This window comes from Rana temporaria, chromosome 3 (assembly GCF_905171775.1).
Source record: "Rana temporaria chromosome 3, aRanTem1.1, whole genome shotgun sequence".
NCBI classification, from domain to species: Eukaryota; Metazoa; Chordata; class Amphibia; order Anura; family Ranidae; genus Rana; species Rana temporaria.
Genome location: NC_053491.1, coordinates 100,576,645 through 100,588,787, shown reverse-complemented (window position 1 = coordinate 100,588,787; position 12,143 = coordinate 100,576,645). Strand labels below are relative to the sequence as shown.

At 46.2% G+C, this 12,143-nt stretch overlaps 1 protein-coding gene across 2 annotated transcripts in view; it reads left to right on the top strand.

Annotated features, from left to right (window-relative positions):
* Positions 1-12,143, top strand: part of ALPK3 (alpha kinase 3) — a 162,563-nt gene that overhangs the window by 111,012 nt on the left and 39,408 nt on the right. The gene's annotated exons all lie outside the window — the stretch shown is intronic.

Here is a 12,143-nt window from a genome sequence, read left to right as displayed (position 1 = left end):
TTAGTGTAGTGTTAGTATAGTGTGTGAGTATAGTGTCGAGTTAGTGTAGTGTGTTAGTGTAGTGCAGTGTTTAACAAAGCATTACATAACATTTAGTGATGCATATCCTTTTTTGGGGTTGATGCAGTTTATTTTTTTTTGGGGGGGGGTTGTCTTTTTTTCTTTATTCCCTGCCTGTCTGTCACATCTACCCCAAACGCAGGTGGTCAGACACTATAGCAGGCTACTGTGTGCTTTACCTATAGCAGCCCCCTTTCTCATAAGGCGGTACTTGGTTGCCCCAGGACTTATATACAATGCTATAGTGGCAGGCCACCAACGCCAGGGCAGACGCAAACTGAGCAAAGCTATTAGACTACTTGAAGTTAGCAGACAGATAGCGTGGTCCTATTACAGTCAAGGTAAAAGGCAAGCCGAGTTCAGGGAATAGTCCAATATCTGATTCAAGTCATACACAGGGAAATCCAAACTAGCAAAGCAGGCAAGACAAACGGGGGGGGGGGCTTGATTAGGAACAAGGCAGGTATCACTATCCCTATCACAAGCAAGGGGGCAGAGCGTTTTTATGAAAACATCACTTTTCATAAAAATAAAGTGCATCCAATCACACATTTCCCAGTTTCTATTACATTTGGGTAATAAACCCCCCAACAAGGGGGGCAACAAGGAGAGTTAGATGTTCTAATGCCACTATGAGGAGGCCAGCATCATCTGTGTCCCCAGGCAAAGGTAGGCATGGTTCATCCTCAGTCAGGGCACATTTTTCTCTGTTTAGTCATGTTGCCCATGCTATCCAGCCACAGCATACAAAGGAGATGGTGGACTGGCTTACTAAACCATCCTCCTCATCCTCTTTGACCCAAGCTGACATTAGTGCATAGTCCACCACAGCTGCCAGAGCAGCTTATTCTGCCTCCTTGTCCGCAACTACTCCTGGCATCATGCATGGAGGAGTCAGCTGAATTATTTGAACACAGCGTCAGCCTCTTGCTTCTTGAGGATGCACAGACATTACTTGATTCTGATGTTGGTTCTGAGGTAGAGGAAGGGAGTACCATCAGTTACGTTTCATATCTACCCCGCTATATCTCATGACCACTTAGCAGCCTCCACTGACAGGGATGGTGGTATAGTAAAGGGTGTCACGGGTACTTGAAACATGTCACACCACCAGCTGTAGAGTATAGCAGAAAAAAATTACACTACCTGCCACCCACATGCTCAGCCTCTAAATTCCAGCTTGTCCAAATTGCTGGCTTTTCCTTCTGGTGGATTCTTCCCCCTTCCGTGAATTTGCAGAATGTGCTGCACCACTATGGCAGGTTCACATTCGCTATTTCTTTGCATGTTAGGCCATTCAAGCTCTGTACCATCACATGCAAGGTAATGTTTTGGCATCGTTGGGCAAGACAGTCAGCCGCAAGGTCGACATTACTGATGACACGTGGTCCAACAAGCATGGTCAGGGACGATATATTTTGTTCACAGCATACTGGGTAACTCTGCTAGAAAAAAGGAAGGATGCACGACAGGGCTCTGTGCTGGAGCTTGTTTTGCTGCCACATCTCCATATAGCTGGTAGTGATGATGCAAGATCTGTCAGCTTCACCCCCTCCTCCTCCTCTACTGGATTGTCCTATGAACCACCAGTACCCACTAAGCGTTCAAGGGGCCATTCAACAAGTCAGGCAAAAAGATGACATGCAGTGCTTCAGGTGGTCTGTCTAGGGGACTGGAGCCACACAGGAGCAGAGATTCTTTCAGCTCTGCAGGGGCAGGCCAAGAGGTGGTTCACGCCATGGAAGCTTGAGCCAGGAATGGTAGTGTGCGATAATAACACTAACCTTCTGTCTGCCCTTTGACAGGGAAAGTTGACATTTGGGACATTATAGAGACAGTGTTGGGGTCAGTGATGTATTTAGGTTTTGTGCTGCCCTAGGCCTGACTTAACTCGTGCACCCCTAATTTAAATATGACCCACCCCTTCCTGTCAAGGCCACACCCCTTGCTGTGAAAGACCTGCCCTTCCCTTACTCTAACCAAAATGAAAAAAAAAGTGTTCCTATAGTTCTACTTTAGGCACAAAATTCGGATAATATTATGGAGAGGACTATAAAGATATAATCATGCCAATGGTACAGCAGAAAATATGTAGCACAGTGTGGAAGGTTTTTGGTCCAGGATGATAGGACAGTCAAAATGAGAAGCTCTGCCCCTCCCTTCAGTTGCGGGATGCTTGCCTCTCTGCCTAGTCCGCCCCATGAGACTGGTGCTACACTAACAGTGCTACACTAATAGCGCAACCTGGCGGGGACTCTTTCCGTGTTGCCCCCCTGCAACGTTCTGCCCTAGGCCTAGGCCTTGTTGGCCTAGGCCACGATACAGCCCTGGTTGGGGTAGACTATTCAACATGAACAACGAAGATTCGACAAAGCAGCGAAAAACATACAAACATCAAATCTATCATTGAAGGCTTAAGGTGTCTGTCAAAAGTTCTAAGAAGATTCGACAAGCAGCTAAACTGTATGATGCTGCAATTGTACATTTCAGGTCAAATGCTTGGTCCATAGGCTATAGAAGAATTTGAATGTTGGTTGACTAGCAATAATAATTTATAAATATAATTATTACTAGTGTCATACAACATTAGAATTCTACTATAGCTTGTAGGCGGATTATTCGACCGGAAATGTACAATTGCGGCATCGTACAGTTTAGCTGCTCCGTCGAATCTTCTTAGAACATTCGACAGACACCATAAGCCTTCAATGACAGATTCGATCTTAATTATTTCGGGTTTTCGGACTAATGCATTTTTTAACTAAACTAAATAAATAAAAATGAATTTAGGGAGTAACTAAATAAATGAATTTTTTGGACGAAAACGAAATTCCGTTACGAAATATTTCAGTGTCATGTCTAATTTTCATTCCTGGTCATTGATATCCCTTTAAAGTTCAGAGATGTGTCAAATGGCCTCTGAAACACCAATACATAAAGAGTTGTATATATACAGGACACCAAGAGAAATATGTGTTTTTTTCCCAGGGCAGAGAAATTACAATAATACACCACCGCAACAAATTGGAATACCATTCAGCAGTTTGCATGCTTTATTTCTCATAAAGTATCAATTTGAATAATAATATACTACTTGTAAATGTTTTGCCTCTTTTTTCAGCCAAATCTTCAGTCCAAACAACCATTTTTAGTTTAATTTCTGTTTTTCGTATTGTACTGTCTTTTTTAGGCATTTATATTATTTTTTACTATACAGCATTTATAGAGTGCCAATCGTTTGCACACAGTTGTTCCATTAAGCTATTATGTCTGTTAACCTCAAAACCTTCAAATCCCATGCTATACTCCAGGGTATTTTAAACATCTTGATTTATTATGTTGAAGATAGTAGTGGTAGTAAGAGCAAGAGAAAATGATGTAGATATTTCAATATAAAAATTCATTATTGCGGTTCATCTTAATTCTTAAATTAGTTTCTACAGTCTTCCCTGTATGGTAAAGCTTGGCATTTCACCTCTATGCTGACAGATATGACAAGCCTGTAGGTTAGGTCCCCAAAATACTTCTACATGCCAAACATTAAAAGTCATGTAAGTGGACTCTATCCATCTCTTGGAGTGATCGTTAGGCTCATACCAGATCAAACAGAAATGCATTTGAAATAGAGCAGGTGGTTCGTGCTTCATCTTTTACTTTCTGCTGCCCTGGTTTTCCTTGTGTCCTCCAACACTTTCCATAAACATGTTCAAGGTCAAGTAGATATAGTGTCTCATGTTTGTATGGGACACCTATAAATTATATGTCAGGCTACTTTTGGGGTAGGAGCTCCTTGAGTGCAATTCAAAACTTTAGCCTGACTCTATTTCGTGTGTTAATAAGAACTTTTCAACTTTCCATCTCCCTAAAAAATCCAGACATGCACATTTTCAATGCAAATCCAGACGTGCAAAGTTTTTAAGATTAAAGCAAATTTATACATTCTGCTATAACCCCCTGAAAGGGGCCGGACACATGAATAGGGTGTGGTGGCGGCAAGAATAGGGGAGGCGACACCTGTGCGCCCTTAATGGACAGGCCGCCCCTGGGTCAGAATGAGGTCAGTTGCTATCACATGCACCTGTTAATGAACGCTCGATGATTCCAGAAGAGTCTTAAACTGTGGGGCTCAGAACTAATTTTCATATTATACTAGCCAAAACATTGTTGATTTCTTTAAAAAAATACTGTTTAGAGAACTGAATAGTTGAACCCCTTTTGAGAGGCTAGGAGTGAGCCCGTACAGAAAAGAAAGCCCAGAGAGCCTGAAAAAGATGGGCGAGATGGTCTGAGGGACCAGTGACAAGAGCAGGGATACTGCTGAAGAAAGAGCCCGCTGGTTCTGCATTCAAATTACTGTACCTGTTTTGCTGTTTGAAACTGAAATCCCCTGCCTGGACATGTTTTGGTTTTGCTTTCATTTAAATAAAACTGGGCTGGCAAGCTCTAAACCTAAGCGTGCACTCACACAAATGCTGCTACCACTAAGCTAGCGATCCCCCATATCACAACTGACATTTAGCAAAGATTCCTCCAGAGAAGGTGCAGCAAAGTCTAGTTGCAGGGGTCTCTGGGAGATGGTCGCAAGTGCAACGTCCATTTTGGTTCTGAAGAGCCAAATACTGGCTCAGTGGAGATGCAAGGGTTCATGCGTCACCTAACCAGTCAGAAATTCAGCTTCTTACCGACAAAGCTTTTGTTGTGGCACTGGAATTCCATGTCAGTCTATCTACTCTGCTTCTCGGTCCCTAACAGTTTCTAATCTGCCGTGCAATTGGATCTTTAGCTACCTATGAGCCATCAGATGCTTTACCAGGTTCTGTCCATTGGAAGTGCAACAGCATGTACTATGCACTTAAAACTAAAGTGTAGTGATATACAAACATCTGTGTTTATATATGCTTGTATATTCTGCACAGAAAGGAATTGTTTTCTCTGCTCTCTCCTGTAATGTTATTCTCACATGTGTATGCTGTTCTCCTATGCATGTAAAGTTGAATGTACATTCCTCAAGATCTCAGTGCCACATCTGATCACATAACCAGTCGGCCATGACCCAGGCACTAAACAGAATACTGCAAGCTGGCAAGTGGTGTATCCAAGCTGCTGATAATGGCAAGTTGCTCAGATCTGAGGTTTGCAATTGCAAAGCTCAACAATATCAACTACTAGCTCTGGAAGTTCAAGTTTGAGATGCTGCCAAAGACTGCTTGTGGCAAATACTGAATACACACAGGCCTACTAATGGACCCACAGAGGAATGCGCCAGAAAGAACAGGCAAGTGAAAGCAATCATAAGTCTTCTGGTGGAAGATCGTAGAAATTAAAGATAACCATGTGGTGGTCCTACTGCTATGTAGACTTCTAGACTCATATAATGCCCTTATTAATGTGTTAGAAGCCAGTCTCGAGCAAGAATTACATTAGAATATGCCAAAAGAAAACAAATTGATGAATATAACAGAAGGAAGGAAAATATGCACAATGAAGAGACTAAAAAAGCTCTTCTGGTGCACGAGGGCACAAAGCAAAGCAAGCCAAGTATATTTTTGCTGTAAAAAGACTGACCACCTGAAAAAGGACTGTTCAGTCTGGAAACCTAAGCAGCAGAGGCAAGAGCCATCCACAAGAGAGAGAGTTAAAGCAGCCACAAGGGAAACTGCAGGCACATCATGGAGTACGTTGCTTTACTTCAAGTCAAGCTGAAGCTGTAGGCATCATCCCGATACCATTTTTTGCAGCTGGCGATCGGCTCACTTGTAAGAGCAATCAGAGCAGCTAACTAGCATATTATGGGCAGTAATTCTAGCACAAAAACCTCCTCTGTGAATCTAAAGTGGAGTGAAGATACGCCTGAAAATAGGCTTCATCCGACCGACGTAACTTTCCTACGCTGTCGTATCGTGGGCGCATATTTACGCTGGCCGCAAGGGGCACTCCCATTGATTTACGATTCAAATATGCAAATGAGTGATATACGCCGATTCACAAACGTACATGCGCCCGGCGCATTAATATACGCGGTTTACGTAAGTCATACAACCGGCGTAAAGTCGTTTTTTACGTCGTTTACGTAGTACGTGAATAGGGCTAGTCGTAGGTTACGTTCAAGTCGTAGGCAGTGATTCGACGTAACTTAGGCAGTTGTTTCGACGTGATTCTGAGTATGCGCACTGGGAAGCGTCCATGGGACGGCGCATGCGCCGTTCGTTATTCGTATCTTGATGGTGCTCGGCCCATCATTTACATGGGGTCACGCCTCATTAGCATGGCTCACGCCCACTGCCACTTACGACGAGTTACGCCGAGGGAACCCATCGTAGATTAGGGAGCAAGTGCTTTGTGAATACTGTGCTCGCCGCTCTGCGCTACGTTGGCGTAGCGTATATTCGATACGCTACGCCTCCATAACTATGCGCCAAGGTATGTGAATCTGGGCCATGCCGTTCAACATAGAAAATTGCAAAGCCACCAAATTATTCTCTAGGTCCTCTGCTTTAATATATATATATATATATATATATATATATATATATATATATATATATATAATGTTTGGGGGTTCTAAGACATTTTGTATGAAAAAATACTGATTGTAACATGTAAACAAAAAGTGCCAGAAATGGCCTGGAGCTGAAGTGGTTTAAGTGACTTAAGAGTAGTATACCGTACAACAAGCCACATGATCAGCAATGAGACCTTCTTTACAGAAATGCATTTCTTTTTTTTAAATCAAAGATGTTTATTGAGACAAAAAAGGAACAGAAAATAAATTCACAGCTAGTCCACAGCTCACATATAGGACACAAAATTATTCCAACAGTTCAGATATCAACTCAAAAGGTATATTCAGACAGTTTACATAGCAACCAATGCCACCACATATTACACATGTCAATCACTACAATTTAAAGGTGCCATTCCTTCAACAGATCACCCCGGCATTCAAAATACATACACGTAATGAGTCTTATTCCCCGTCCGCCCTCCCTCCCGCCTGTCCACCCATCAACTATCTAAACAACCTATCCATGACCAAATCAACCGGGGACAGGCCAGGGGTATCCAACCATGGAGCCCACAGCCTATCAAATTTTCCCGAACAACCCCTGTATTGATATATATACTTCTCCATTCTTATGGTATCACCCATTTGGGTAATCCATTCCTCCAACGCCGGGGGCTCAACCGCCTTCCAATGTCGAAGGATCAGCCTGCGGGCCTGAAACAGAGCCCTCACTATGGCCTGCCTGCTATTGTCATCCGTGGGGATGTCGTCCAAAATCCCCAGTAAGTATGGTTTCGGATCAATGGGTATAGCAGTCAGATAAACTCTGTTAATGGTGGCTACAACCCCCGTCCAGAACAAATGAAGCTTGGGGCACCGCCACAACAAATGGATTAGGTCCCCATGATCCCTTGCGCATCTAGAACAGTTGGAGTCCAGTCTCAAACCCATTCTAAACAGCCTGTCAAGCGTGTAATGTACTCTGAGAACAATGTACAGTTGAGATAACCATTGGGCCACGTTTAACGAGCATAGTCGCACTGCCTGGAGTGCTTCCTCCCATTTTTTATCCTCGAATGTCCCTACATCCCTCTCCCATTTGGTGGAAGCTGTAAGGGGAAAACCCTCCAGGTATACATTAAGAATCATGGAGTAGGTTCTAGAAATGAAGCCCTTAAACTAAGGCCCCATACTCACGAGCAAGGCCAGTTTCAGCAGACATGTTTGGTCGTGTGTGGGCGCGAGCGGGCCGAATTCCAGCAAACATTTGCCCGCCGGGCCTTTTCCCAGCAGACAAATATTCCTGGACTTGTTTTAAAACAGCCCGCTGGAATTCTGCCCGCTCGGACATGTACGGTCGTCAGTACAGACCTACCGTACATGTCCAGGCGCCCGCCGTCCCTCGCATGCGTCGAATGACTTCGACGCAAGCGTGGAAGCATTTTAAAGGCGGGCCGCCCACGTCGCCGCGTCATTGTCGCGGCGACACCGCGTCATCGACGCGGCGACACCGCGGACACGCCCCGCGTATTGTTTACGCGCGGACTTCTGTACGATGGTGTGTACAACCATCGTACAGAAGCCCTCTGGCAGACATGTATGGTGAAAACGGTCCGACGGACCGCTTTCACCATACATGTTTGGTCGTGAGTACCCGGCCTTAGACACTTTGGCCATATGTTTGAATATTGGTGTCTGCGAAAGAACCCAGGGGATCCCCCCTGTCTGTGCCTTCACTGCATGACGCAACTGCATGTAGTAGAAAAACATGGACTGCGGGAGGTGAAATCGCTCTCTCAGTTTTTTGGAGGCGGATCAGTTCACCCGCCGCAAAGATATGTTGCATATGTGTGACACCATGTCTCCTCCACCGCGCTCCACTATCCAATGAGAGCAGCTCCTCATAGTACCCATTGTCCCATATCGGTCTGTAACTGGTGAATCCCTCTACCTCCTGCAGCTATCTGAGTTTATTCCAAACTTTTTGCATCAGCACATATGTGGGAAATTGTTTGTTGGACATTGCATACGCCAAGGCCTCCATACCAGTGGGTACGCTGTCTAGACCAGTGGCGTAACACATTAGGGCCCTAATAGGGTCCGACTGCCTGCTACCCCCTCAAGAACCTGCTCTTCTGGCATAGCCCTGGCGATATGCTGCGCCTGAGCTGCCAAATAGTAGACCCAAGGGTTAGGGAGGGCAAGGCCTCCCGCTGTCTTGGGCTTTTGAAACTGCTCCAGTTTCACCCTAGGGGACTTGTCTTGCCATATGAAGGTCCTAAAAAGAGAGTTAATAATCTTAAATATTTTTAGAGGGATGACCAGAGGAGTGTTGTGTAGGAGGTATAAGAGCTGGGGCATGAAGATCATTTTTTTAAGATTGACCCTTCCCACCAAATACATCTTAAGCCGGGACCAAATTTTAACTCTATCTTGGATTCTATTTAATAGCGGCGTCAAGTTAAGTGAGATAAAATCTCGCGGTTCAGAAGTAACCTGGATGCCAAGATACTTGAAACCAGTGGACAACGGTACCTTGTGTATTGTCCGATCTCCGCCACCTGGAACACCATCCAGTAGCAGGAGTGAGGACTTGGCCCAGTACAAGGCCGGAATAGAACCCAAACCTGCCGACTACCTTCATAGCCTCCTTCAGGGAGCCATCAGTGTCTCCCAAAAGCAGCATGGTGTCATCGGCATACAACATAATTTTCTCCTGAATCCCCCCATAGTTGAATCCTCTTACCCTCTGGTTAGCTCTAATCAAGGCTGCCATGGGCTCAATGGCGACGGCGAAGAGAAGCGGGGACAACGGGCACCCCTGATGAGTACCCCTATGCAGGGTAGAAGGTTCAGAAACATGTCCCGCCTCCAGGGGCGTACCTAGAACATTTGGCACCCGGGGGCGGATCCAATATCTGGCACCCCCCCCCCACGTTAAAATGTAAAAACACCCCACTGTGCCCCCTGCATACCTCTGCATCCTTCAATATCTTTTTGTTACTACTGTGTACCCCTCTCCACAACTGCACCTCTGGACCCCTTTACATTACACAGCCCCCTGCATCACTGGACCCCTTTACATTACACAGCCCCCTGCATCACTGGACCCCTTTACATTACACAGCACCCTGCACCTCTGGACCATTTTACATTACACAGCACCCTGCATCACTGCACCCCTTTTACATTACACAGCCGCCTGCACCTCTGCACCCCTTTACATCACATAGCCCCCTGCACCTCTGGACCCTTTCACACTACACAGCCCTCTGCACCCCTTTACATTACACAGCACCCTGCACCTCTGGACCCTTTTACATTACAAAGCCACCTGCACCTCTGGACCCCTTTACATTACACAGCACCCTGCATCACTGGACCCCTTTACATTACACAGCACCCTGCATCACTGCACCCCTTTTACATTACACAGCCGCCTGCACCTCTGCACCCCTTTACATCAGATAGCCCCCTGCACCTCTGGACCCTTTTACACTACACAGCCCTCTGCACCCCTTTACATTACACAGCCCCCTGCATCACTGGACCCCTTTACATTACACAGCCCCCTGCATCACTGGACCCCTTTACATTACACAGCCCCCTGCATCACTGGACCCCTTTACATTGCACAGCACCCTGCATCACTGGACCCCTTTACATTACACAGCCCCCTGCATCACTGGACCCTTTACATTACACAGCACCCTGCATCACTGGACCCCTTTACATTACACAGCCCCCTGCATCACTGGACCCCTTTACATCACACAGCCCCCTGCATCACTGGACCCCTTTACATTACACAGCACCCTGCATCACTGGACCCCTTTACATTACACAGCCCCCTGCATCACTGGACCCCTTTAAAATTACACAGTACCCTGCATCACTGGACCCCTTTAAAATTACACAGCACCCTGTATCACTGGACCCCTTTACATCTCACAGCCCCCTTCACCTCTGGACCCTTTTACATTACACAGCCGCCTGCACCTCTGCACCCCTTTACATCACATAGCCCCCTGCACCTCTGGACCCTTTTACACTACACAGCCCTCTGCACCCCTTTACATTACACAGCACCCTGCACCTCTGGACCATTTTACATTACACAGCACCCTGCATCACTGCACCCCTTTTACATTACACAGCCGCCTGCACCTCTGCACCCCTTTACATCACATAGCCCCCTGCACCTCTGGACCCTTTCACACTACACAGCCCTCTGCACCCCTTTACATTACACAGCACCCTGCACCTCTGGACCCTTTTACATTACAAAGCCACCTGCACCTCTGGACCCCTTTACATTACACAGCACCCTGCATCACTGGACCCCTTTACATTACACAGCACCCTGCATCACTGCACCCCTTTTACATTACACAGCCGCCTGCACCCCTTTACATCAGATAGCCCCCTGCACCTCTGGACCCTTTTACACTACACAGCCCTCTGCACCCCTTTACATTACACAGCACCCTGTACCTCTGGACCCTTTTACATTACAAAGCCACCTGCATCACTGGCCCCCTTTACATCTCATAGCCCCCTGCACCTCTGGACCCTTTTACATTACACAACACCCTGCATCACTGCACCCCTTTTACATTACACAGCCACCTGCACCTCTGGTCATGTCAGCTAAAAAAAAAAAAAAAAAAAAAAATTTTTTTTTTTTTTTTTTTTTTTTTTTTAAAATCGGGATGGTGTCACCCCTCTAGTGGGTGTCACCCGGTGCGGCCCGCACCCCCCGCACCCCCCTAGCAACGCCACTGCCCGCCTCTCTAATAACCGCCCTGGGCGAGCAATACAACAGCCGCACCCATGACAGGAACTGTTCACCAAAGCCAAATTTGCCCATGACAGCCCACAGATAACCCAAATCTATGCTGTCAAAGGCCTTATGGGCATCTAGTGACAACAGGGCCCTATTTCCCATGTTTTCCTACTGCGTCTGGAGGTTCAAGTAGAGTCTGCAGAGATTGATGGCCGTACACTTTTGGGGCATAAAGCCAGACTGATCTGAGTGGATAATAGAGGAGATGACCCCATTGAGCCGCAGAGCCAGGACCTTCGCTAGGATTTTGATATCGCTCTGTAAGAGCGAAATTGGTCTGTATGACCCCAGGTCAAGAGGGTCCTTATCTGGTTTTAAAAGAAGAACAATGCTAACTCTGGTCATAGAGTCAGGTAGACATTGGTTTTCCCTAGCATAATTAAGAACTTTTAACAGATGCGGCAGGACAACACCCCCATACTGTTTGAAAACTTCCATGGGAAGGCCATCGTCCCCTGGGGCTTTAGAGTTCGGAAAGAGACTGAGAGCCTATTGCAGCTCCTCTAGCTTAATCCAGGGGAATCCAGGAATGCCCACTGGGATGCTGACAGACTGGGCAGCTCAATTCCCTGCAAGTATTCCTGTAGCTCCGTGGCCGAATTAGTCACCCGTGAGCTATACAAGTCAGAATAGAACCTAACCAGCTCCTTCATAATATGCATAGGGGTATTCACCAGCCTTCCCCCCTCTGCATACAGTGCATCAATGGGTGGGGATGATTGGGACACCTTC